The sequence below is a fragment of the Chlorocebus sabaeus genome, chromosome 11 (genome assembly GCF_047675955.1).
Source record: "Chlorocebus sabaeus isolate Y175 chromosome 11, mChlSab1.0.hap1, whole genome shotgun sequence".
Lineage (NCBI taxonomy): Eukaryota > Metazoa > Chordata > Mammalia > Primates > Cercopithecidae > Chlorocebus > Chlorocebus sabaeus.
Genome location: NC_132914.1, coordinates 66,737,866 through 66,763,455, shown reverse-complemented (window position 1 = coordinate 66,763,455; position 25,590 = coordinate 66,737,866). Strand labels below are relative to the sequence as shown.

Sequence of the window (25,590 nt, the reverse complement as noted above, 5' to 3'; positions counted from 1 at the left end):
TACTAAGTTACTACATTATTCAGGAACAGATTAAAGATACTAATTTGGACTTTTCTAAGAAAAGCATCTTAAAATAGCCAGAGCAACCACTAAAAGAATAAATAATATATTAATTATAAACAAATATACATGCATGCAAGGTATGGAGAGGAGATGGAATGAGACAAACATGTATGTCTAACTCAATACAAAAGACTGGCAAGAATGAGAGGAAGAATTGGATAAACAGAAAAACCACAGAAGGGGACAGAAATATATGTAAATCAGAGCTGGGCATGGTGGCTTACATCTGTAATTCCAACACTCTGGGAGGCTGAGGCAGGAGGAACGCTTGAGTCCAGGAATTCAAGACCAACTTAGGAAACATAGTGGGATACCATCTCTAAAAAATTAAAAAATCAGCCCAGCATAGTGGCACATGCCTGTGATCCCAGCTACCTGAGGGGCTGAGGTGGGAGGATCGTTGACAGCAGCAGATAGAGGCTAGAGTAAGCCATGATCGTGCCACTGCACTCCAGCCTGCGCAACAGAGCAAGATCTTGTCTCAAAAAAAGAAAAAAACAGTTTAAAAAAAAAAAATCTAAATCTATCAGTAACACAATTGACTGAAAATCTCCAGTTAAAAAATAAAGATTGTCATTCAGAACAAAAATAAAACTCAATTTTATTCTATTTACAAAACTCCAACGAAAATACAGGAAAAACTAAAGAATGAAAATACTGGCCAGGTGCGGTGGCTCACGCCTGTAATCCCAGCACTTTGGGAGGCTGAGGCGGGTGATCACTCAAGGTCAGGAATTCAAGACCGACCTGGTCAACATGGGAAATCCTATCTCTACTAAAAAAACAGAAATTAGCCAGGCATGGTGGTGCGTGTATGTAATCCCAGCTACTCAGGATGTTGAGGCACAAGAATTTCTGGAACCCAGGAGATGGAGGTTGCAGTGAGCTGAGATTGCGCCACTACACTCCAGCCTGGGTGACAGAGTGAGACTTCATCTCAAAAAAAAAAAAAAAAGAATGAAAATACTATACTAAACAAAAGAAAACTACACTAGCTATATTAATCCAAGAAAACAGCAATAATAACAATTAAAAAAAAAAAAAGTAAGGCTAAAAGTGTGTTTAGATAGAGGGCCCTTTCATAATGATAAAAAATTCGATTTAACAAAAAGATAAAACAATTCTAATCCTAAATTATTTCATTATTTTGGCTTATTAATGTACTTAATAGCATACATTCAAAATAAATAAAGCAAAAATTAACACATCTATAAGGAGAAACTGACAAATCTACAGTCATGGTGACAGACATTAATTACCATGTCTTTCTTACTAGAAAAACTGATAAATCAGTCCCCAAATAAAACTAAACCTGAATCCAAAACAAAACCAAGACACAGAAGATATGAATTGAATAGAACAATTAACAAGTTCTTAGACATAAATATAACACTGTACTTAATAAATGAAAAATTTGCATTCTTTCTAAATACACATGGAACATTTATAAAAATTAGCCACACTCTAGGTGGGAGGATTGCTTGAGCCCAGCAGGTCAAATTATTTTAATCCTTTCCTTTCCCTCCATATTTTATAAATTAATCACTTAAACAGCAATCATTTCAAAGCAAAGAGACTATCTGGTTGTGAAAAATAATATGATGCTCATGTAACACAGGGCTGCCACTGTTCCAACTACTTCATATCTTAAATACATCACATTTATGCCCTCATTTAAGATCAACACATCATTGTAGGAATTAAGAAAAAAGGATAAAAAACAAAAATAATACATTTCATTTAAGTATCTACATCAACGCCTATATCTAGATATCATTTCAAGTATTAGTAATGGTGCCCATAGTAAAATCTTAACAGCATCTCAGGTAAATGGGATGTTAGTTTGACCCTTCTCACTGTCCTTGAATCATTATTTTTACCAAATTGGCTACTTATTTGTCAGACAGGCCCAGAACCTAACTTTGGATGCCTTGAGGAAAAAACACTCAGTTTTTAAAAAAGAAGAAATGGAACAAGTAGACAACACATTTTTAGGAATCTCCAAATAATTCTGAAATTACAGTGCCAAAGAAATATACAACTACAAGGAACACATCATTTACTTGGGGACTATTAATACTGTATATATGACTGAAAAGGATGAACTGGAAAGATGACATTTATTCCAAGATAAATAATTATTTTAAAAATAATAAAAAATATTTATCCATCCAGCAAAATAGACACATTCCCATCTCATCTGCCATCAAAGCACCGTCCCCAACTTCAACCCCAAACACGCACATACATATAAGACAGACCTTTTTCATCTAAACTGTAAGCCTGTGGCTTACATGAAAACAAAATGATTTTAACCACACACAAGTTCCAGCACTCAGACTTGTAGTTTCTACATGCTGCCCACACAGCACTTTGTGAGCATGTGATTAGGAGGAATGATGTACAATCACACCACATTCCTTCCCTCAGCTCACACATCGAGAACTTGCCCTCTCAGCTGCATTCTTCTCCAAACAGCCATGGTCACCTTAGCAACCCTGTACTCCTAATATGGACAGCTGGTCCATTTAAAGTCAGTACTTCTTGGCAGGGAAAATGCTTGTTCTTCAAATTGGGGGAGAGAGTAGAGGTTTTCCTTTCAATACACATTACAGGGGTTGATTTAACTTGATCAGCACTTTTGTTATGTGGCAGCAATTTGTGTTGAGTTTCAACCTATTCTGAATTTTGTTTTTTTGTTTTTCAATCTAAAAGCACATAGCTGAAAAAATAAAATCAAGCCAGCTAATAAGGAATTCTAAGAGTGGAACATGAAACAAAAGGTATCTAAAATAACTGTTCTTTTATAAAACTATAAAATGATCCATATTTTTGTGTATTACGTTCAACCTCAGTTAAAATGAACTGTAACACCTCAAGTCCTAATACACAGTAAGAAATCAGGGTCAGAAGATCCATATCTTTTTAATATCATAGTCTATTTTTGAACAACAAAAACACTGCTAAACTTCAAAGTCCCATAACTTCAAGTAGATATCAATCTGCATTTCCGTATTCCACCACCTACATGTGAAATCTCTCACAGTCTTTCCACAGGCTTAAATGTAAGCTAGGTGTAAGCCAAGTGGTTACTACTATTATCTGAAGACCCTTCAGACCTAAAGTGACCTAGAATAGGACTGGATTACTCAAACACAATCTAAATCTCCAGCTCTAACAGTAAAGCACAGTCTGAACCAAATTAAGCCTTTTGGGACAGAAAATACTGGTTTATAAGCCAGTATACCTGATTTTCACACTACAAACAAATAATTTGGTGGGGAGGGGATTACTATATTCTGAAAAACACAAGATCAAATTGCTCATTTCATCCCCTTGATGAAATTCTAATTTCCCACCCATCAAAACTAGACACATAACCTTTAAGTAAACAGGCATGCTCAAAACTAGAAATACGGCCAGGCGCGGTGGCTCACACCTGTAATCCCAGCACTTTGGGAGGCCAAGGCAGGCAGAACACCTGAGGTTGGGAGTTCGAGAACAGCCTGACCAAATTGGAGAAACCCTGTCTCTACAAAAAATACAAAACTAGCCAGGCATGGTGGTGCATGCCTGTAATCCCAGCTGCTCAGGAGGCTAAGGCAGAAAAATCATTTGAAACCAGGAGGCAGAGGCTGTGGTGAGCCGAGATCACGCCATTGCACTCCAGCCTGGGCAACAAGAGCAAAATGCCAACTCAAAAAAAACAAAAAACAAAACAAAACAAAACCTAGGCAACTTAAATTTATGGCATTCATTCTAAATTGGAAATACTTATGAAATACTTTTCTATATAACAGAGGTGGACCAAATCCATATTAATAAATGTTCCTTTGACTATGGCCTACAGTATTCATTGCTTATATTTTTGTCTATATATGTGTGTTTTTTAAACTTCTCAGGCTATGAGGTTCTTCCTGGTTAGAAAGCACTTCTTTCAAGTTAAGACTATCCTAATAGTTACACTTTTTATATATAGGAAAGTATCAGCTGGGTGGCAGTATAAGATTAGTAAAAGAACCTAAAGCCAATCCTAATACTGGCTTCCTCATTTGTAAAATGAGAATACTATCTATTCTATTTAGGCAGTGTGGTAACATATCAAAATAAGAATAATAAAATTACTATGCCATACAAAAGACTCAAAATTAAAGAAATTGGAGAAAGGGACTAAAATTCTGACATAGTAAAACAGTAGCTAATAAATTAGTGAGAATCCTATGATAAAGAAAAGGTATTAAATAAATCCATGGAAGCAAATTTTTAAAAATCAAGAGCAATTAAGCCTTACTTAACTATATTGATTTTATTACTATATTTACAATTTCTTACCTTGTGGAATTCTCTTCTGAGAAAAACAGATACAATTTTGTTCCTAAAAAAATTTCAGGTAGAAAGTTGAAATGTTAGTTTCAAGACAGTCTATTAAAAATGAAAACTTACAAAATGCTAACATAGTACATTCAGAATATTATGCTATGACATTTGATATTATGAAAGCCTGAGAGACAGTTGGTCTCTAATAACAAAAGTATGTGTTATAAAAAAACCCATAAGATTTATTACTTCTATTACAAAAATACTTATTCTACTTGCTAAATATCAAGTCATTTTGCTAGGTACCTGATGATATGTGGCAATTTTTATATTCTAAAACAGTTGTTAAGTCAAATAGGTTTTCGTCTAAGACGATGTTCTGAAGGGTACTTTTTTTTTGTAGGTGTAATTCACATAAGGTAAAAAGCATTTCTTTGAACAGTGTTTTTTTAAACATATTCACAAAGTTTTGTAACCATGACCACATCATCTTATTCCAGAATATTTTCACCACTCCAATAAGAAACCCCATACTGAAAGTTATACTTTTAATCCTAGGAAGAAACATATGAAATAAATTTAATATTTAAAAATATGCAAGAAGCGTACCGATCAAAATTATGTTGTAAGATACACCACAGAAATACACTTCTTAGAGCTGTATGGTAGAATCTGTACTACCAAGTAAAACCAAAAATACAAGGTAACTTTAATGTCTACTTTTTTTTTTTCTTTTTTTTGAGACAGAGTCTCACTCTGTTGCTCAGGCTGGGTGCAGTGGTGCAGTCTCAGCTCACTGCAGCCTCCACCTCCATTCTCACGCCTCAGCCTCCCAAGTAGCTGAAATTACAGGCATGTGCCAATATCCCTGGCTAATTTTTATATTTTTAGTAGAGACAGGGTTTCACCAGGTAGGCCAGGCTGGTCTTGAATTCCTGACCTCAGGCGATCCACCTGCCTCAGCATCCAAAAGTGTTGGGATTACAGGTATGAGCAAGCATGCCCAGCCTGCCTACCACATTTTTTAATTAAATGATTTTCAAAGTAGATAACTATAAAGTTAAAAAAAAAAAAAAAAAGATTTGGCCACACTTACCAAGCTGGTTGACATGCCACAGCTGCATCTTACTTTATGACAAATGGACTGTTTCATCACTTTTGCATCTGGGCATCTACTTCTTAATGGTCATTTCTGAAATATAGGTTAAGTTATTAAGAATGCTACTCTTGAATATATTATAACAAAACTCTTTAAGGACAATTATCTAAATTGTAGTGACCAGAAAGAACTTTCAAAGCATTTTTTCCCCTTTGAGATAGGGTCTCATTCTGTTGCTCAGGCTAAAGCACAGAGGCACCATCACGCCTCACTGCAGCCTCAATCTCCTGGGCTCAGGCAATCCTCCCACCTCAACCTTCAGAGTAGCTGGGACCACAGGTGCATGCCACATGCCCAGCCAATTTTTTAAATTTTTATTTGCAGAGACAGGGTCTTACTACACTGCCCAGGCTAGTCTTGAACTCCTGCACTCAAGCAATCCTCCTGCCTCAGCCTCCCAAAATGCTGGGATTACAGGTGTGAGCCACCATGCCCAGCCTCAAAGCACTTATTGAGCAACCTTCTCATAAAAAAACATTAACAACAGGGCTGAGACTGGGGGGCGAGGGGTGATAGAAAACTGGCTATTTGTCCCACAGGACCAGAACTCTTCAATCCTCAATTCCTGTCACCCAGTAGGACCTTGCAACTCCTAAGTGCCATTTACAGACTGGAAAAAAAAAAAAAGAAATATATGGGAGCCCTAATATAGTACATTCTGAACACAACAAATTGCTTATTTATTATAAACAATTATTATCATTAATTGTTATAAGCAATTATTATTTTTATTGTCAACTTTCCCCTATAACTAGAACGTAAACCACAGAAGGGGTTTTTCTTGGTTTTATTTACTGTTTTTTTTTTTCTTTTGAGACAGAGTCTCACTCTGTTGCCCAAGCTGGAGTGCAGTGACGAGATCGCAGCTCACTGCAACCTCCGCCTCCCAGGTTCAAGCAATCCAACCGCCTGCCTAGCGGTTGGGACTACAGGCACGCTCCACCACGTCTGGCTAATTTTTGTATTTTTAGTAGAGACAGGGATTCACCACGTTGGCCAGGCTGGTCTTGAACTCCTGACCTCAGGTGATCCGCCTGCCTCAGCCTCCCAAAGTGCTGGAATTACAGGCGTGAGCTGCCACACCCAGACTACTGGTATTTTTCAAGCACCTAAAACAATGAATTCCATGCTTTAAGCATTCATAAGGATTTACTGAAATGATTAATAAACTGATGAATTTTTTAAACTTAAATTGATGAAATATTTAACCTTCCAGTACTATTTATTTATTTATTTATTTATTTATTTATTTATGTCTGAGACAGGGTCTCGCTCTGTTGCCTAGGCTGGAGTGTGATGACGCAATCTTGGCTCACTGCAACCTCTGCCTCCTGGGTTCAAACAATTCTCCTGTCTTAGCCTCCCGAGTAGATGGGATTACAGGCAGATGCCACCATGTCTGGCTAATTTTTGTATTTTTAGTAGAGACGAGGTTTCACCTTGTTGACCAGGCTGGTCTTGAACTTCCGGCTTCCAGTGATCTACCTGCCTCTGCTTCCCTAAGTGCTGGGATTACAGGCATGAGCCACCATGCCCAGCTTACCTTCTAGTATTTTAAAATGTCACTACCCATGTAGTGTTCATCCTAGGAGCTCCAGTTTCAAAAGATATTCATATTATTACCACTTCCACTCTTAGTACCATGGTCCAAGTCACAATATTTTGCATACACATTAGTATAACAGTTCCCTGTCTGATCTCCCAGCCTCTCTCTTGCTCACCTCGACAAGTCAGTGAGATTAGCCATTTTCAAAAGAAAGTCAGCTCATGTCATTCTTCTAATCAAATCCTCCAATTGAGTCCAGCTCAGTAGTCTGAAAGTCAAAGTCCTTACAAAGGCCCATAAAGACCATGATCTGCTATCCCCCACCCCATCTCTCTGACCTCATCTACCACTCTCTCCTTTATTCACCCCATTCAAGCCATACCAGCCTCTTTCCTTTCCTTAAACTTATCAAGCATCTTCTCACTTCAGGGTCTCAGGACTTTTTTTCCCTCTGCCAGTAACAACAAATCAATCTCTCTCTCTCTCTCTCTCTCTCTCTCTCTCTCTCTCTCTGTCTCTCTCTGTCTCGCTTATTTCTCCTCTTCCTTTAGGGCTTTGTTTTTATAAGTCATCTCATCAAAGAAATCTACCCCAGTGTCCCGAGCAGGCCCAAAATAGCTGTCTTAGTTTTCCTTATCTGGCAAAGAATTTGCAAGGAATGGTAAATTATAAATTTGGGAGATGGTAATCTTCAAACATAACATAATCAATTTTTAGATCTTTCTTTGTGTCTAAACATCTGTAGAGCTACACTGTTCCTTTTAAAAGATTCTTACGTTCCTGACTTCAAAGAAATAATGAAGATGTATCTATCACAGCGTGTTTTTTTTAAACGGTTGTTTTGCTTTTAAATCATCTGTACCATAACTCTAGAATAGAGTGGTAGAAGATTTGAATTAAAAGAGTCCCATTAAAAAACAGAAACCAGCAAAATAAATGGCATTTCCTTTTCTCCCACTTCGTTAGGGATTTCTGTTTGGGATTACATTATAAGGTTCCAAGTAATCTCAGGAAGTTTAACTGCTTCAAATTTGTCTGTTACCTTTAGGTATCAAGACCACCAGGAAGGAATCAAAAGAACTCACTAACTCTTAACATGACTAAACTAGCTATGACATGGTAGGATGTTTAAACTTAATTATTTTTTCTTTAAATAAACAAACTCCCCCTAGACTAAGCCCTCCTCTGCCTTTTAAATATTCTGTGGCTGGCAAATTTCAGGGTCTTAAGAGAGATAGCCAGGGGACAGAGAAAACAGCAAGTCTGACTCAGTGATCACATTTAACAGTCCCTGAAAACCAAAACAAAGATACAGTTCTGGCAAGAGTTTTCTAGAATTGCTGCAAAACTGACTTATCCACATACCTTTCATCTGAACAATCTATTTTCACTTACTTTAAGGTACATAAAGCATTTGTTATGTGCCTATCAGACCTTAGGTATAAAAATAAACCAAGAGTACAATGAAAACAATTAGCAGGGGTTCCAACAGTTGGATGATGAAATTTAATGTTCAAATCTGCTTTGTTTGGAAAGTTGGAGAGAACCCTTGAATATTTTTGTACCGAAATGCTCCCACTCATTTAGAAATCAGACTTTTAGCAAGCTCAACCACTTGAAAGAAGGCTAGTAATATTAAAAACTTTTACTGAGCAACTTCTATATGCCATATATATACATTAGTTAATTCTCAGAATTTCCCAATCAAAAAAGTTAAAGCACACGGTGGTTACCTAACTTGTCTAAATCAGAGATAGCCTCAGGATTCCAAATCCCAGTTTGTCTTGTTCACTATTATAATCTGTAGTAACCTGGAATACAGTTATTAATGACAAATCCCTTATTTGTGTCATAGGAATAACAGGTAAATCCAGGCTATTTATATAAAAAATTTGCTCAAAGCCAGGCATGGTGACTCGCAACAAGAATCTCAGTTACTTGGGAGGCTGAGGCAGGAGGATTCTTTGAGCCCAAGAGTTAAGAGTCCAGCTTGGACGATGTACCTAGACCTTGTCTCTTCAAAAACAGAAAAAAAAAAAATCATTAAAAAAAAAACTTTGCTCCATTCTTGCTTCAGACAGGAGGACAAATGAAGAAAGATTCACTGCTATACATTAAGAGTAAACCTGTGGCATTAGGGGATTATTAAGGGCATTAAGGGGTGAATCCAAAGAATGTGCCATGCTTAGGTCAAAAGAATTGAGTAAAAATAAGCTGGCCAGAGCACAGCACAATAATTGGTTTTCAAATCACTTTTAAATGACTGATTGTTATTCCATACACTTAGAAAAGTCAGGGGAAAAATGTCAGGGTTCGACAGGGTGGCCACATAGGTGTTCATCAAAAGTTTCTGCACTGGCCGGATGCGGTGGCTCACGCCTGTAATCCCAACACTTTGGGAGGCCGAGGCAGGCGGATCATGAGGTCAAGAGATCGAGACCATCCTGGATAACATGGTGAAACCCTATCTCTACTAAAAATACCAAAAATTAGCCGGGCATGGTGGCACGCGCCTGTAGCCCCAACTACTCAGAAGGCTGAGGCAGGAGAGTGGCTTGAACCTGGGAGGCAGAGGTTGCAGTGAGCCGAGACACCACTGCACTACAGCCTGGGCGACGGAGACTCCGTCTCAAAAAAAAAAGTTTCTACACTTTTCTGAGTATCTGAAATATTTTTCTCTCTCATCTATCTACACACACACACGTATCTGTTAAATTATCTTTAAAGTAATTTTTAGAATTTATAATAAAATTATTAGTTTTATTAATTTTCCTAATTTTCTTTTTCTGAAAAATCCTCTCATGTGGAACACATTCTTGACATTATCAGATAACACTAATTGGCTTTAGTTCTTCATACTCAATAGAATCTGATTTTATAAGTGTCATTAATGAGAAAATATTGCGTAGGAATATTTTCTTTCTGAATCGTAAGTGTAATTAGTTGTTATTAGATTGAACTACTGCCTATCACACAGCAGAAGCAATATATCCACTGTATTTAAAAATGAAAATCAAGGTAATTTCTTATCAGGACACATTACCCAGGAAATGTAGCCTTATTATACTAATGTCCTAAGTTATTTGGAAAAAGTGAAAATTACTTAGAACTATCCCCATGATTAAAAAACACGCCATTTAAACATCAATGCAACTTACTGATTTACACAGAGAAACAGACTGATCAATTTAAAGTTTCCCAAAGGATGGGCCAGGTGCCATGGCTCACACCTGTAATCCCAGCACTTTGGGAGGCTGAGGTCAGCAGATCACCTGAGGTCAGGAGTTGGAGACCAGCTGACAAACATGGTGAAACCCCATCTCTACTAAAACTACAAAATTAGCCAGGTGTGGTGGTGCATGCCTGTAATCCTAGCTACTTGGGAGGCTGAGGCAGGAGAATCGCTTGAACCCAGGGGGTGGAAGTTGCAGTGAGTCGGGATTACACCACTGCACTCCAGCCTGAGCAACAAGAGCGAAACTCCATCTCAAAAAATAAAATTAAAATCAAAATAAATAAAGTTTCCCAAAGGACTAAATACATATGCTAGTCTTCTAAATCTTTGTGATCTGGGGATTATCAGCAAAAAACAACATTCTTTTTAAAAAACACATACCACTTAGTTGAGTTTATGGTGCTAAAAAAAAAATCTCCCTCACAGTCTCCATTGCACTGATGGTTAATAAAGATGAAGGAGAGGAAAGAGATGACATGCGTTCTCAAGATACCACTTATAAACAATACAACTTTATTTTTTTAAGCCTTAGGATTTTAGTGTTCCTTTCTCAATAACAAAGACTTTGTGTGCAGACCCAGAATTAGGAACATATAAAGATAATGGGATGGTCTGTATGGTTTTGAAATCAATGTTGGGGGTTATCACCTGTGGCATTTGCTTGTTTTATTTTGTATTTTAAGGAAATGCAGATCACAGAGCATACAGATATGTATTGTTTCTTGAAACTTTATCATATACACACAGTCTCTCTATAGTCAGTGTTTGTCTCATCTTTATCTCCTTTCCTTCCTTCCTCTTGAATACTCACACACAGTATGAATAATGCATATTTAAATACTTGTGGCTTGTATAAAAACATGCTACACACATTCTAGGCCATGACACAAAATGCATTTTTTTAAGTAAAAAACAATATGACATCTTAACATTGTGATTCGATTTAGAGCATCAAGGTAAAAACTTCCAGAGTGGAGGACTCTCCAAGATGGCTGACTACATGAAGCCAGGAGAAACTCCCACCAAGGGACCGGGACATCAGGAAGACTCACGCACTCCTAGCAAACCTTCAGAGGGACAGCATTAAGACCAGAAGGAAGAAAGATACAGGGCATAGCTGAAGAGGGAGGAAGCTGAGAACCCTACACAGGGCTACTGGGCACCAGGACTAGTTCCTGGCCCCCACTGATTCCTGCAGAAGTGGTGAGCTGACAGGCAAGAAGCAACCTGCTCTCACCAGGCAGGATTCACCCCTGGAATTCCAGCAGGAAGAGACCCCTCCACCACCATGGACACTTGAGTTGGCAAGCACAGCTACTCAGAAGTGGTAGCAGCAGAACTCCAGACTGCGCCAAGTCTAGAGGGTTTGGTGCTGGAGTATCTGTAGTAGAACATGGTCAGGGATGCCCATTCCCCTAGAATTGACGTGCTCCCATAGGAGATTTTAGCCCTAGGGGAACTCTCAGATCTGAACTCTGCAGAGCTGGCCTTGTCCATGAAACAGGGCCAGTTTGACCTGAACACGCTTCAGTCAGGGTCCCACCCTGGCCACACCTGCATGCAGTACAGCCCCCAGGTACCTCCTGGGGGCTGCATCACAGCTCCTGCACTGGCAGGCCATGCCTGACTGGCAGAGTGCTCTAGCAGAGCTGCCCAACAGACACATACCAGGCTGCCTGTGCCCTCCCCCAACTGTGGCCTCCCCTGTGCTGCTTCGCCTACAAGCACTAGCCCACAGCAACCCCTCACATCACTTTGCCAGCATGTGCGTGCCAGTAGGGATCTTGCCTTCCCTTCCCAGCCAGGGCATCTGCACCCTGCCATGCCTCTGCTGCCAACATAAGTGCACCCCCACTCCCTATCCCCCACCATACCACCACTGTCACAGGAGCACTGGCAGCAATGAGACCACCAGCCCCTGCCGCCAACACTGCTGCCTGCCCAAAACCAAGCATGGAGAACAGCAGGCTACCCCATCAGTGCCCCATCCCATTCCTTGCAGGGACCCCCTGCCCTCCTCTAGCCATGATGCCGCCCAGCTGCTGCAAATGCCTGCATGGAGGCCGGCACCCTGGCACTGGCTAGCACCCTGCCACAGCCCATGTGTCCACACTGCCATTGCTGTTGGCACGTGCAAACGAGTACAAGGACCAAGCCTGCTGCTACCACCCTATGAAGTGCTTTGGCTGGCACTTGCCCATTGGAGTGTGGTGACCAGTGTTACTGGAGCACTGGAATTTAATATCCGGCCAAACCAAGCTTCATAAATGAAGGAGAAATAAGATCCTTTTCAGACAAACAAATGCTGAAGGAATTTGTTACCACCAGACCTGCTTTACAAGAGCTGCTGAAAGAAGTACTAAATATGGAAAGGAAAGACCCTTACCAGTCACTACAAAAACAAGCTGAAGTACATAGACCAGTGACACTACAGAGCAATCACACAAACAAGTCAGCATAAGAAGTTAACATCATGATGACAGGATCAAACTCACACTATCAATACTAACCTGCAATGTTAATAGGCTAACCACCCCAATTAAAAGGCTCAGAGTGGCAAATTGGATAAAGCAGCAAGACTCAATGGTATGCTGTCCTCAAGAGACCCATCTCACATGCAATGACACCTATGGACTCAAAATAAAGGAGTGGAGAAAAATCTACCAGGGAAATGGAAAACAGAAAAAGCAGGGGTTGCAATCCTAATTTCAGACAAAACAAACCTTAAACCAACAAAGATCAAAAAAGACAAGGGCATTACATAATGGTAAAAGGTTCAATTCAACAAGAATACCTAACTATCCTAAATACATATACACCCAAAACAGGAGCACCCAGATTCATAAAGCAAGTTCTTAAGAGATCTTCAAAAAGACTTGGACTCCCATGCAATAATAAGTGTGAGGCTTTAACACTCCACTGACAGTATCAGACAGATCTTTGAGGAGGAATATTAACAAAGATATTCAGGACCTGAACTCAACACCGGACCAAATGAACCTGATACGCATCTACAGAACTCTCCACCCCAAAACAACAGAATATACATTCTTCTTATCGCCACACAGCACATACTCTAAAATCAACTACACAATTGAACATAAACAATCCTCAGCAAATGTGAAAGAACCAAAATCATACCAACCCCCTTTTTGCACCACAGCATAATAAAAATAGAACTCAAGACGAAGAAAATTGCTCAAAACCTTCATTACATGGAAATTAACCCACTCCTTAATAACTTTTGGGTAAACAATGAAAATTAAAGCAGGAGTCAAGAAATTATTTGAAACTAATGAGGACAAAGATACAGCCAGAATGTCAGACATAGCTAAGGTGGCATGAAGAGGGAAATTTATAGCACAAAAGGCTCACATAAAAAAGTCAGAAAGACCTTACACAACCTAAAATTACAACAAAAAGAACTAGAGAAGCAAGAGCAAACCAACTCCAAAGCTAGCAGAAGACAAGAAATAACCAAAATCAGAGCTGAACCAAAATAGACTGAGACACAAGAAACCATTCAAAAGATCAACAAACCCAGGAGTTGGCTTTTTGAAAAAAATTAATAGACTGCTAGCTAGACTAATAAAAGAAGAGAGAAGATACAAATAAACACAATAAGAAATGACAAAGACAATGTTATCACTGACCTCACAGATATACAAATAACCATCACAGACTACTATGAACACCTCCATGCACACAAACTAGAAAATCTAGAAGAAATGAGTAAGAGAAGAGCTGGTACCATCTGTACTGAAACTATTCCAAAAAAGCTGAGGAGGAGGGACTCCTCCTTAACTCATTCTATGAGGTGAGCATCATCCTGCTACTAAAACCTGGCAGACACACACACACACAAAAGAAAACTTCAGGCCAATATCCTTGATAAACATAGATGCAAAAATCCTCAACAAAATACTAGCAAGCCAAATCCAGCAGCACACCAAAAAGTGAATCCACTACAGTCAAGTAGGCTTTATCCCTGGGGTGCAAGTTTGGTTCAACACACATAAATTAATAAATGTGATTCATCATGTAAACAGAACTAAAGACAAAAACCACAGGATCAATTCAATAGATGCAGAAAAGGCTCTCAAAATTCAACACCCTTCACGTTAAAAACTCTCAACAAACTAGGTACCGAAGGAACATACCTCAAAATAGTAAGAGCTATCTATGACAAACCCACAGCCAACATCATACTGAATGGGCAAAAGCTGGAAGCATTCCCCTTAAAAACCAGCACAAAACAAGGATGCCCTCTGTCACCACTTCTATTCAACACAGTATTGGAAGTCCTGGCCAGAGCAATAGGGCAAGAGAAAGAAATAAAGAGCATTCAAATAGGAGGTGAGGAAGTCAAACTATCCTTGTTTGTAGACAACATGACTCTATATCTAGAAAAGTCTACAGTCTCAGCCCAAAAGCTCCTAGATCTGATAAACAACTTCAGCAGTTTCAGGATACAAAATAGCTGTACTAAAATCACTAGCATTCCTATACAACAACAACAGCCATGCTAAAAGTCAAATCAGGAACACAATCCTATTCACAATTGCCACCAAAAAAAAAGAAAAAAGAAAAAAAAAACCTAGGAATACAGCTAACCAGGAGGGTAAAAGAGCTCTACAACAAGAATTACAAAATTCTGCTCAAAGAAATCAGAGATGACACAAACAAATGGGAAAACATTCCATGCTCATGGATAGGAGGAATCAATATCGTTAAAATGGCCACACTGCCCAAAGCAATTTATAAACTACCAATGATATTCTTTACGGAACTAGAAAAAAAATGTTTTAATTCATACGGAACCACCACCACAAAAAAAGCCCAAATATCCAATGTGTCCTAAGAAAAAAGAACAAAACAGGAGCCATCATGCTACCTGACTTTAAATTACACCACAGGGCTACAGTAACCCAAACAGCATGGTACTGGTACAAAAACAGGCATACATGTATGACCAATGGAACAGAAGAGAAAGCAAAAAAATATGGCCGCACAACTGCAACCATCTGCTCTTCAACAAACTTGACAAAAACAAACAATAGGAAAAGGACTCCCTAATCAACAAATGGTGCTGGGATAACTGGATAGCCATACGCAGAAGACTGAAACTGGATCCCTTTCCAACACCATCTACAAAAATCAACTCAAGAGGGATTACAGACTTAAATGTAAAACCCCAAACTATAAAAACCCCGGAAGGCAACCTAGGTGATACCATTCTGGACACAGGAACTGGCAAAGATTTCATGATGAAGATGCCAAAAGCAATTGCAACAAAAGTAAAAATTGACATACAGGATCTAATTACATTAAAGGGCTTCTGCCCAGCAAACAAACAAACAAAAACAAAACACCTAACAATAGAGGAAAAGAGACAACCTACAGAATGAGAGAAAATATTTGCAAACTATGCATCTGACAAAGCTGTGATATCCAGCATCTATAAGGAACTTAAACAAATTTTCAAGAGAAAAACAACCCCATTAAAAAGTGGGCAAAGCACACGAACACGTTTCAAAAGAAGAAATAAATGTGGCCAACAAGCATATGAAAAAAAGCTCAGTATCACTCATCACTAGAAAAATGCAAATCAAAACCACAATGAGATAGATACCATCTCACACCAGTCAGAATGACTATTATTAAGAAGTCAAGAAATAATGTGCTGGCAAGGTTACAGAAAAAAGGGAATGCTTCTATACAGTTGGTGGGAGTGTAAATTAGTTCAACCATTGTGGAAAGCAGTGTGGTGATTCCTCAAAGAGCTAAAAACAGAACTACCATTCAATCCAGCAATCCCATTACCAGGTATACACCCAAAGGAATATAAATCGTTCTGTCATAAAGACATATGCACATATATGATCACTGCAACACTATTCACAATAGCAAAGACATAGAATCAACCCAAATGCCCTTTAATGGTAGACTGGATAATGAAAATGTGGTACATATACAACATGGAACACTAAACTGTCATAACAAAGATCAAGATCATGTCCTTTGCAGCAACAAAAGGTGGAGCTGGAGGTCATTATCCTAAGCAAACTAACACAGGAACAGAAAAGCAAATACCCATGTTCTCGCTTATAAGTGAGAGCTAAATGGTGAGTACACATGGACACAAAGAGGGAAACAACAGACTCTGTGGCCTACCAGAGGGTGGAGGGTGGGAGGAGGGAGAGGAGCAGAAAAAAATAACTATTGGGTACTAGGTTTAGTACTTGCATGATGAAATCATCTGCACAACAAACCCTGTGACACAAGTTTACCAATATAACAAACTTGCACATGTATCCCTGAACTTAAAAGTTAAAAAAAATGGTCAGGCGCGGTGGCTCAAGCCTGTAATCCCAGCACTTTGGGAGGCCGAGACGGGCGGATCACGAGGTCAGGAGATCAAGACCATCCTGGCTAACACGATGAAACCCCGTCTCTACTAAAAAATACAAAAAATGAGCCGGGCGAGGTGGCGGGCGCCTGTAGTCCTAGCTACTCGAGAGGTTGAGGCAGGAGAATGGTGTAAACCTGGGAGGTGGAGCTTGCAGTGAGCTGAGATCCGGCCACTGCACTCCAGCCTGGGCAGCAGAGCGAGACTCCGTCTCAAAAAAAAAAAAAAAAAAAAAAGTTAAAAAAAAATAAAACTTTCAGAGTGAGTTTTCTTCTATGTCTTCAACATTACGCAGAAGAGATGCATACAAATGTAAACGTCATCAGAGTCTGTGACTTTATTATTTTTCATGAATTTTAATGTAATACACAAAATATTTACTATGAAGAGCAGCTTGGTATTAAAGCAGGTTTGCCTTTTATACGATCCCAGGAAACTGACTTATGTGAACCCCAAAAGACCTCAGTATTTGACAGTCTCTTCTTGAAGATGGTATTTTCATATCTGTGGGTCCCAGAGACTGTCACCCCGTCCATTAACTTCCTCAGAAGTGGATGCAATTTGTACAAAACACACCTTGGCCCCTTTATTTTCTAGGCAATAGTCCATAACTTCAAAAACAGAAGTCAATAAAAAACAGTTACAACTTTTTTTTTTTTTTTTTTTGAGACGGAGTTTTGTTCTTGTTGCCAAGGCTAGAGTGCAATGGCACGATCTGCCTCCTGGGTTCAAGAGATTCTCCTACCTCAGCCTCCCAAGTAGCTGGGATTACAGGCAAGCACCACCACACTCGGCTACTTTGGTATTTTTAGTAGAGACATGGTTTCTCCATGTTGGTCAGGCTGGTCTCGAGCTCCAGACCTCAGGTGACCTGCCCGCCTCAGCCTCCCAAAGTGCTGGGATTACAGGCATGAGACACTGCGCCTGGCCTACAATTTTTTTTTTTTAAAGACAGGGTTTTACTTTGTCAACTAGGCTGGAGTGCAGTGACACCATCTCTGCTCACTACAGCCTCGACTTCCTGGTTCAAGCGATCCTCTTGCCTCAGCCCTCAAAGTAGCTGAGACTATAGGCATGCGCCACCACACCTAGCTAATTATATTTTTTCTCTGTTTTCATAGAGATAGGGTTTCACCATGTTGCCCAGGCTGGTGTCAAACTCCTGAGCTCAAGCAATCTGCCCATCTCAGCCTCCCAAAGTGCTAGGATTATAGGCGTGAGCCCCCTGGCCAAAAATAGTTACAATTAAAAAAAAAAAAAAAAATCTGCGTTTATCTGCCAGAAGAAAAACACTATCTTCATTTGTCAGTAGTTTTGGTAGGTTCTAAATATTTTTCAGCTGTGTACAGGATATAATTTTTCCCACAACTAAACTCTAAGGTATTTTCTCATAAGTGGGAATTGTACAAAGGACAATGAAAGAACGAATGACTAATGTCTTCAACCAGTTTCCAACAAATTGAGTAGTAGAATTCATGTCTCATGAAGAGGTCTTCAATAAATCCATACCTCAAAGCACTCAAGACAAGCTATACCTGTTTTCTTTCAACTACTGCTATGAAATAGTGTTTCTCATGAAATCCACAAAACTTTTAGTTAAGATAAGCCAAATGAATTCAGTGGTCCTCCCTAACTTGTGCCTCCTTCCTTATACACAAAAAAGTGCTTAATATTTTGTATATAAATGCAATATAGGAAGAAAACGCTAAGAAGAAGGGCAAAAAAGACAAGCCCTATAAATTTGCCATATTACAACATATTTTTAGAGTGGGGGGAAATACCTGTGAAATCATTTTATATTTTACAGGTAAAGAAAATGAAGCACCTTATAAGCAAGGAAAGAAGTCAAGTTCGTAACATAAATGTTTTTTCCCCTAGAATTACACATTCCAACAAATCTATAGGACATTTTAGCTTAATACATGTCTAACATACATGTATTATATATGAATCAGAACTGACAGCAATGCTGAAGAGTTTAAATAAAAGCATGAATTCTAAGTTAAAGGAAATTACAAATGGCCTATGTGCCCTTTAGGAATGGCAAAATTCCAATAAGAAATCTGTTTCCTTGGTGTGGCTCTTTAGGACAGTCTAGGCTCAGTGGATCACTGCTCTGGCCTCACACACCACTTCTTATCTAGATTATTAGATTCACCACTGGCAAATGCCCCTAAAGATTTAAAAAAAAAAAAAAAAAAGTACAGGTTGAATATCCCTTATCCAAAATGCTTGAAACCAGAAGTGTTTCGAATTTCAGATTTTTTTCAGATTTTGGAATATCTGCATATACATAATGAGATATCTTGGGAATGAGATCCAAGTCTAAACACGAAATTCATTTACATTTCATATATACCTTATACATATAACCTGAAGGTAATTTTATACAACATTTTAAATAACTTTGCGCATGAAACAAAGTTTGTATACATTGAACCATCAGAAAGCAAGGGTGTTGCTATCTCAGCCACCCATGTGGACAATCTGTGGTTGTTTAGTACTATCATCATTCTGCACACAGAAAAGGTAACTACAGCTGTGAGGGCTGGGAGAGTCTTTTTTCCTTTGTGGAGGATGAATAAGCTGTGTGTTGTGTGCCTGTGTTTTCACTGGAGCCCATGACATGAGGTCAGATGTGAAATTTTCACTGTGGCATCATGTTGGTGCACAAAAAGCTTTGAATTTTGGAGCATTTCAAATTTTAAATTTTTGGATTAGGGATGCTAAGCCTATATATGCCAACACTCTGTTTTCAAAAATGGACTACCACTCATTTGAAAACTGATTCACTAAAAAGTTTCTATAAGAAGCATAAATCTTAAAGTGGCAGAATAGAAGAATATATAACATCAATTGCTTTTATGAAAAAATCCATTTTATACAGCTAGTACTGGATTAAAACAAAACAAATTATAAAGAAATAACAGTTCTCACATTAAAAGTTATATGCTAGGAAAGATCAGATAGAGATAAGGACAAAAAGTATAGTATACTCAATGTTGACAATTTAATATTTAAATAGAACACAAATCACTTTTAATTTCATGGATTTTAACCTTACATCAAGCACATCTCCAGCCCACATTCAGACTGTCTACAAAAGCATGTGTGTGGAAGGGCATTTAATCTACCCACTTTTACAAAAATATAGCTGCCCATTTAGTCCTAAAGGCACAAGTGAATAAAATAACATTATTATGAAGTACTGCTTTGGAAGTATAGAAAAATCTGTAGGACAGACTTGTGCTACGGTAATAATTAACAAGAGATGTGGTTTACGAATAAATACTCCAGTTTAATTGATATCATAGAAACCATGCAGGTTTGTCTTTATGATTTCCTCTTGCCCAAACCAAGTTGGATATTTCCCCGGTTAAGTAACAGTTCTTGTTTATTTCTCCTAGATATCACACCTTTTGTGTGTGTGTGTGGGGGGGGGTCAAACTAGAAATACATAAACCAATATAAAATGTAAACTGGTAGAGAGGCTTAAGATTTACTGTTTACTCTAGGGAAAGCACAGATTCAAACTTTTTTTAAAAAAAAAGACAGACCTCAATGACTTTCCTGATATAGAAAGGGAAAAAGTTGTTTTTCCACCTACCATTAGAGTGAACAAAAGATTAAAAATGTTGCTTTCAGGGTAATGTGTGTGCATCCCCTCTCTTCCATATGTATTTGTCTTTGTTTCTCCCTCTCAAGGGGTGGGTGTGGGTGTGTGTATGTGTGTGAGAGACAGAAAGAGAGAGCAAGGGATGTTTCTCCCTTCCTCCCTCAGTCTCAGTCACTCTATATTCCCTCTCCTTTCGTGTCAGCCTGTCTCTCACACTCAGTAACTCATTTCTAAGCACTGATATTCAGAAACAAAGCATTTTATCAGATTGTAGTCTGAGGCAAAGTGAATTACAAAAATAGTCACAAAGTGAGAAAAAGAATCAGAAATTATTTAATCATCAGTTGAAAATAGAAAAAATCAAAGCCACAAACTTTCAGCTTTCCTTAAACTACCTAAACACATAAACGTCATAAACGAAATCTTAATAGTAGGTTCAATCTAATAGATTTATTTACAGAATGTTGAGCTAAATACATCAGGACAGAAAAAACATTAAAAGTGAGTTTAATTAAGTAGTTAGCACTGGCTTTGGAGTCATAGCTCTGAATTTATATCCCAACACTGCTATAACTAACTGTACAATCTTGGGCAGGTTACTTGCTCTTGGTCTATCTCTTAATTTCTAAAATGAAACTAGTAAATTTGTTGTGAGGATGACACAGATAATTCTTGTTAAACATTTAGCATGGTGGCACATATTGAGGGCCTCACATTCTATCTGAAACATCAGGTGCAGTGAACAACTATTATTCTTTTTGTCTGCTTGAACTTCTCCTGCCATATGATTTCAGAAGGTAAAACACTAGTTCCACATTTTGGAGTTCTTGAGAATTCCACCCATCCTTGTTTTTGTTTTTGTTTTGAGATGGAGTCCCACTCTGTTGCCCAGGCTAGAGTGCAGTGGTACGATTTAGCTCACTGCAACCTCTGCCTCCTAGGTTCAAGCGATTCTCCTGCCTCAGCCTCCTAGGCAGCTGGGATTACAGCCACACACCAACACGCTTGGCTAATTTTTGTATTTTTAGTAGAGATGGGGTTTCGCCATGTTGGCCAGGCTGGTCTAAAACCCCTGACCTCGGGTGATCCACCCACCTCAGTCTCCCAAAGTGCTGGGATTAAAGGCATGAGCCACTGCGCCTGGCCATCCACCCATCTTATGATTGCAGAAGGTTAAACACTTTCCCACATCTCCCATACATCTAGGATACGTATTTTGTCAAACACACATGTGCATCCCAGAGTAGCAAACTAGTAGGCAGAAGCAGAGAGAAGGAGCTTGTTCTCACACTAATGGTGGAGCAGTTTCAGCAAGGTCAAGTCTAGGGCAGAGGTGGCAGCATTGAGAGTCATCCAGAGCCAGGTGCTGCTGGGACAGGCTGTAGTGTCCATCCGTCTGTCTCTAGATGGTACTGGCATCCTCATGGGAATTGTGCAATGTGATTTGGGGCATTGTTTCTGGTTGCTTAGCCCCGAATCTTGTTCTCCAACCCTCACAACAATTTGATAAGCCACTGAGCTCTACTCAATTTCCTTTTAAAACATATTTGAGTTGGTTTTTACTAATCAAAAATTCTGACTGACATCACGCAGGGGCGAAATCTATTCTCACCTGCCTCACCCACACAGAAAAAAAGAAATTTTCCATCTCTTCAAAGGAACTCAAAAAGTATTGTTTGCTTTTAACCAATGGATTTATCCTGGGAAGTCCTGGAATTTTATTTTTATAAATTATGGATAATTATTTTCTTAATTTAAAAAGTAAGAAATATCTAGGCAGTTTTAGATTTATTTCAAAGGAACACTGTCAAGGAGAAATGGTATCACAAGAAAACAACTCTATCCAAGGAGTAGCTTTCATTGAGGTAACAAATGATTCCACCATGCCTAAAACCAACCTATGTATTCCCACCAGCTTTCTTCCCAGCAGGAGCTTTACATTTGAGGAGCCTCACCCCCAAGGGTCATTTTTAGGTCAAAAAAATTTTTTATTATCATCAGAAAACCATATATATTCCTCTTTTGTTTTAAAAAATAACTCAGTAAAATGTCTAAATAGCAAAACTATTCAATTCTCTGTTAAAATAGTGCACAGTAAGTCAGTGCCTCATTGTCATAGGCTAATGCACTCTCCTCCTCCTCTGCCAGATTTCTCTGCAGGTCTATTTTACAGTTCAGTAATGCTTTTTCCAGTGTTCAGAATGTTACAGCTCAAATCTGTTAATTTTATTACTCATCAGTATAAATGTTGATACAAGGTTTGTAGCGAGGCTAAAGCTTGTGAACTAGTTTCCCTAGTCTCAGTAGCCAGTTACCATATGGGGTTGAAACTATGTTTTAATGAATAAAATATATATATGAATAAAATCAAGCATAGCTTTTTTTTTTAAAAAAAAAAAAGGTGATTGTTGACTGCCAACCTAAAAAAAAAAAAAAGTTTAAAAAAGCAAATCTTTTCAGATTAAAATTTAGGAAGAAAGAAGAATTTGGAAATGTATATTGTTGTTAATGTACATCCAATGTATAAAAAAGTTTAAAAAAAAAAAAAAAAAAACTTTGCCAGAGATTTGGGGGGGCAGGGGGTAGAAGTCACAGAATTTCAAGGTTTATGCTCATGCATTAGAGCTACATTACAACTTACAAGTAGCTGAGGCCTTGAGAGTTCAGCAACTTACCCAAGGAACTTATCGTCTGATTCCTAGCTGAATGATGTCATTAAGACATTTGCATTTTGCCCTTCAAAGTAAAGGTAACTGAAATAAAGTTAACTGAATACCATATGGCTTGATTCCTGAACTTAAAATAACAAAAAAACACTAAATCCAAAGCAAGTGATTTCAACTGTTTGTATTCTTTTTAACATAAAGTTCTGATTTATGGTAATTCATAAATACTCCAGACCTAAAAGTGCAGAAAAGATCATCAAGGAAAGTAAAAACTTTCTACAGTGTCTATAAGTTCATTTCTAGGCAATGTCCGGGATGTGTTATAAAGTAAAATCATTTTTGCATATATACCAAGGGCTATTTCTTAACCATCAGTTATAATATATAAGTTGTTATTTACTGCATGCCCTCAGGACATATACCTAAACACCATGAATTTAAGTGTATGCCACTTAACAAAAAAAAATTTTTTTCTGGTCACAATCCACCCACCTTGTAAAGATACCATAATCCCTTAGGAAAAAGTTCTTCTGTATTTGGTTCTTATACTAAATGGAGTGTGAGCTTTCTACTCAAGGGAAAAAAAGGAAAAAGTTCACACAAAATCTAGGTCTTCTTTCTTAAATGAGGCTTGTGCAAGTAAGTCTTACAAACTAGCTATATTTGTGTTTTATGAGAAGCCTAGAAGAAGTAGAGCTAAAAAGGTCCTAAGGCTAGCTCTGAATAACTACCCTGTTATAAAGAGTAATTTATACTATGAAATAACAGTAACAGCCAAAATATTCCCCTCCCCCACCAAAAAGAGGTAAGCTAACAGATTCCTATTAAAATAAGGTGCAAGAACACAAAGTACATGAAACCCAAAAGAGAACAGGGAGGGAGGGTGTGTATAAGGAGATAAAAGGTTTACAGCAAGGAAAGCAAACCTAAGACACATGTACTGCTACTTCTCCTCCTTCAAAGTTGGCAGACCCAGGTAACAGGTGACAGCTAGGTGGAGTCTGGCAAAGGCTTCAGAAACCTGTTACAAAGCAATGGAAGCTGTCAGATCAAATAGAACACTGTCACCCCTGGCTGAGACTGACTGAACAAAAGCTGCAAAGGAAACTCATTAAGGAGATAAAGAGTATAGAGAAAAACAGTAACAATAACAGCAGCAAATACTTACTGAGAGATTTTTTATTTTTAGGTTACATACATTGTTCATTTAATCCTCAAAACAAATATAACTAGTAACGCTGTGCCCATTTTATAGATGGAAGGAAAGAAATGAGATTTACAGAATTTTCAACAACCAACTAGCCAAAGTCATACATATAGTAAGAAATGGGGGCCCTAACAAGGATATGAGCAGTTTACCACTCTTGTAATGGATCATAGAATTCAACGACTGACCCAATCCTCTATTCATTCCCATGTAAATCCACCAGTTCTGTTTTTTTTTTAAAAACAAAACTTTAAGTAATATCACGTTTCTAATTGAAACTGTGGGAAATAAAATGAATATACTAAAACTGATATATTTTTATTGCTTTTATAATTAACTTTGATGAACACTTTCTACCTAGACTTCTATACATTTTTATTCCATTTATAAAACATTATCAATGGAATTCTGGGTCAAAGAGTGCACTTACATTTAGCCGGAACATTTGATTTTATTATTACTGAAATGATGAAGAGATGATGGTCCCTTTAGGAAAACAACTGTCTTATTCTCTCTTGTATCCAAAACATCTAGTACATGAGCTTAATTCATTGACTGCTTAATGAATGATGGAGGTTTCCCTTCCCTTAGCACACAGTCTCTGAGGGGAGAATTAAATACAGCAGGTTCCCAAATGAGAAGACAAATGATGCCAAATATCAAATTTATCGATGGGCTGCATAAAGCCCTCCTTAGGGAGAAAAAAGCACAAGTATTGGCACTGCCATTCAAAGTATCTCCAAATGTTTAAAAGAGTTGGATATCTTATATTTAAAGAATACAGTATTTTAGTAGGTATGTAACACTGAAAGATATTACTTCTCCCAGTTTATCATTTAAATGGCACACTATCCATGGAGATAATTCCAGAACATTTTCAAAGAGCTTCAAAGGGCTAAATATTATACATACTGGCTAGATTTTTCATTTTTCATTGATTTTTATTCACGGGTATTAATGTTACTATAGCAGGTATCCCATAATGATGAAAAACATATTCACTATAAGACAATGTGCAGGGTATTGAGCTAGCACTTTAGATGTATTAATTTAATGTTCACCACATTCCATGCTAGGTATTATTATCTCTATTTCACAGGAAAAGAAACAGAAGATAAAGAAACTTGCTTGTTTCTTTGAACCAAGACATTCTGGCCACACCCCTAAATCACTACACAGTATTGACTCCAAGTAAGAAGCAAAAGCAAATACAGTTCTGGCACAGCTTTCAGTGGACATTAGTGATAAAGGGTACAATGAGAATACGCTTGCCAGAAAATAGGGTGTTCCATCACTTTGGATGGACTATTTATCTATTTAGTAAATAATTCTTTATTATCTATCATGGGCCAAGAACCATATCAGAATATGT

General features: G+C 38.2%; 1 protein-coding gene across 5 annotated transcripts in view; it reads right to left on the bottom strand.

Moving 5' to 3' along the window:
- FRS2 (fibroblast growth factor receptor substrate 2) overlaps positions 1 to 25,590 on the bottom strand; it is a 110,391-nt gene that overhangs the window by 43,503 nt on the left and 41,298 nt on the right. For 3 of the 5 annotated variants that reach the window (XM_037996824.2, XM_008003985.3, XM_008003983.3), the window contains 2 exons: positions 5,477 to 5,572; positions 4,396 to 4,438 (listed from right to left, as the gene is read on the bottom strand). The exons of 1 other annotated variant lie outside the window; for it this stretch is intronic. The gene's annotated coding sequence lies outside the window, so the exon portion shown is untranslated. Of the gene's footprint in view, positions 1 to 4,395; positions 4,439 to 5,476; positions 5,573 to 23,937; positions 24,033 to 25,590 lie in introns of all 5 variants that reach the window. One more of the 5 variants, XM_008003984.3, reaches the window with a different exon arrangement.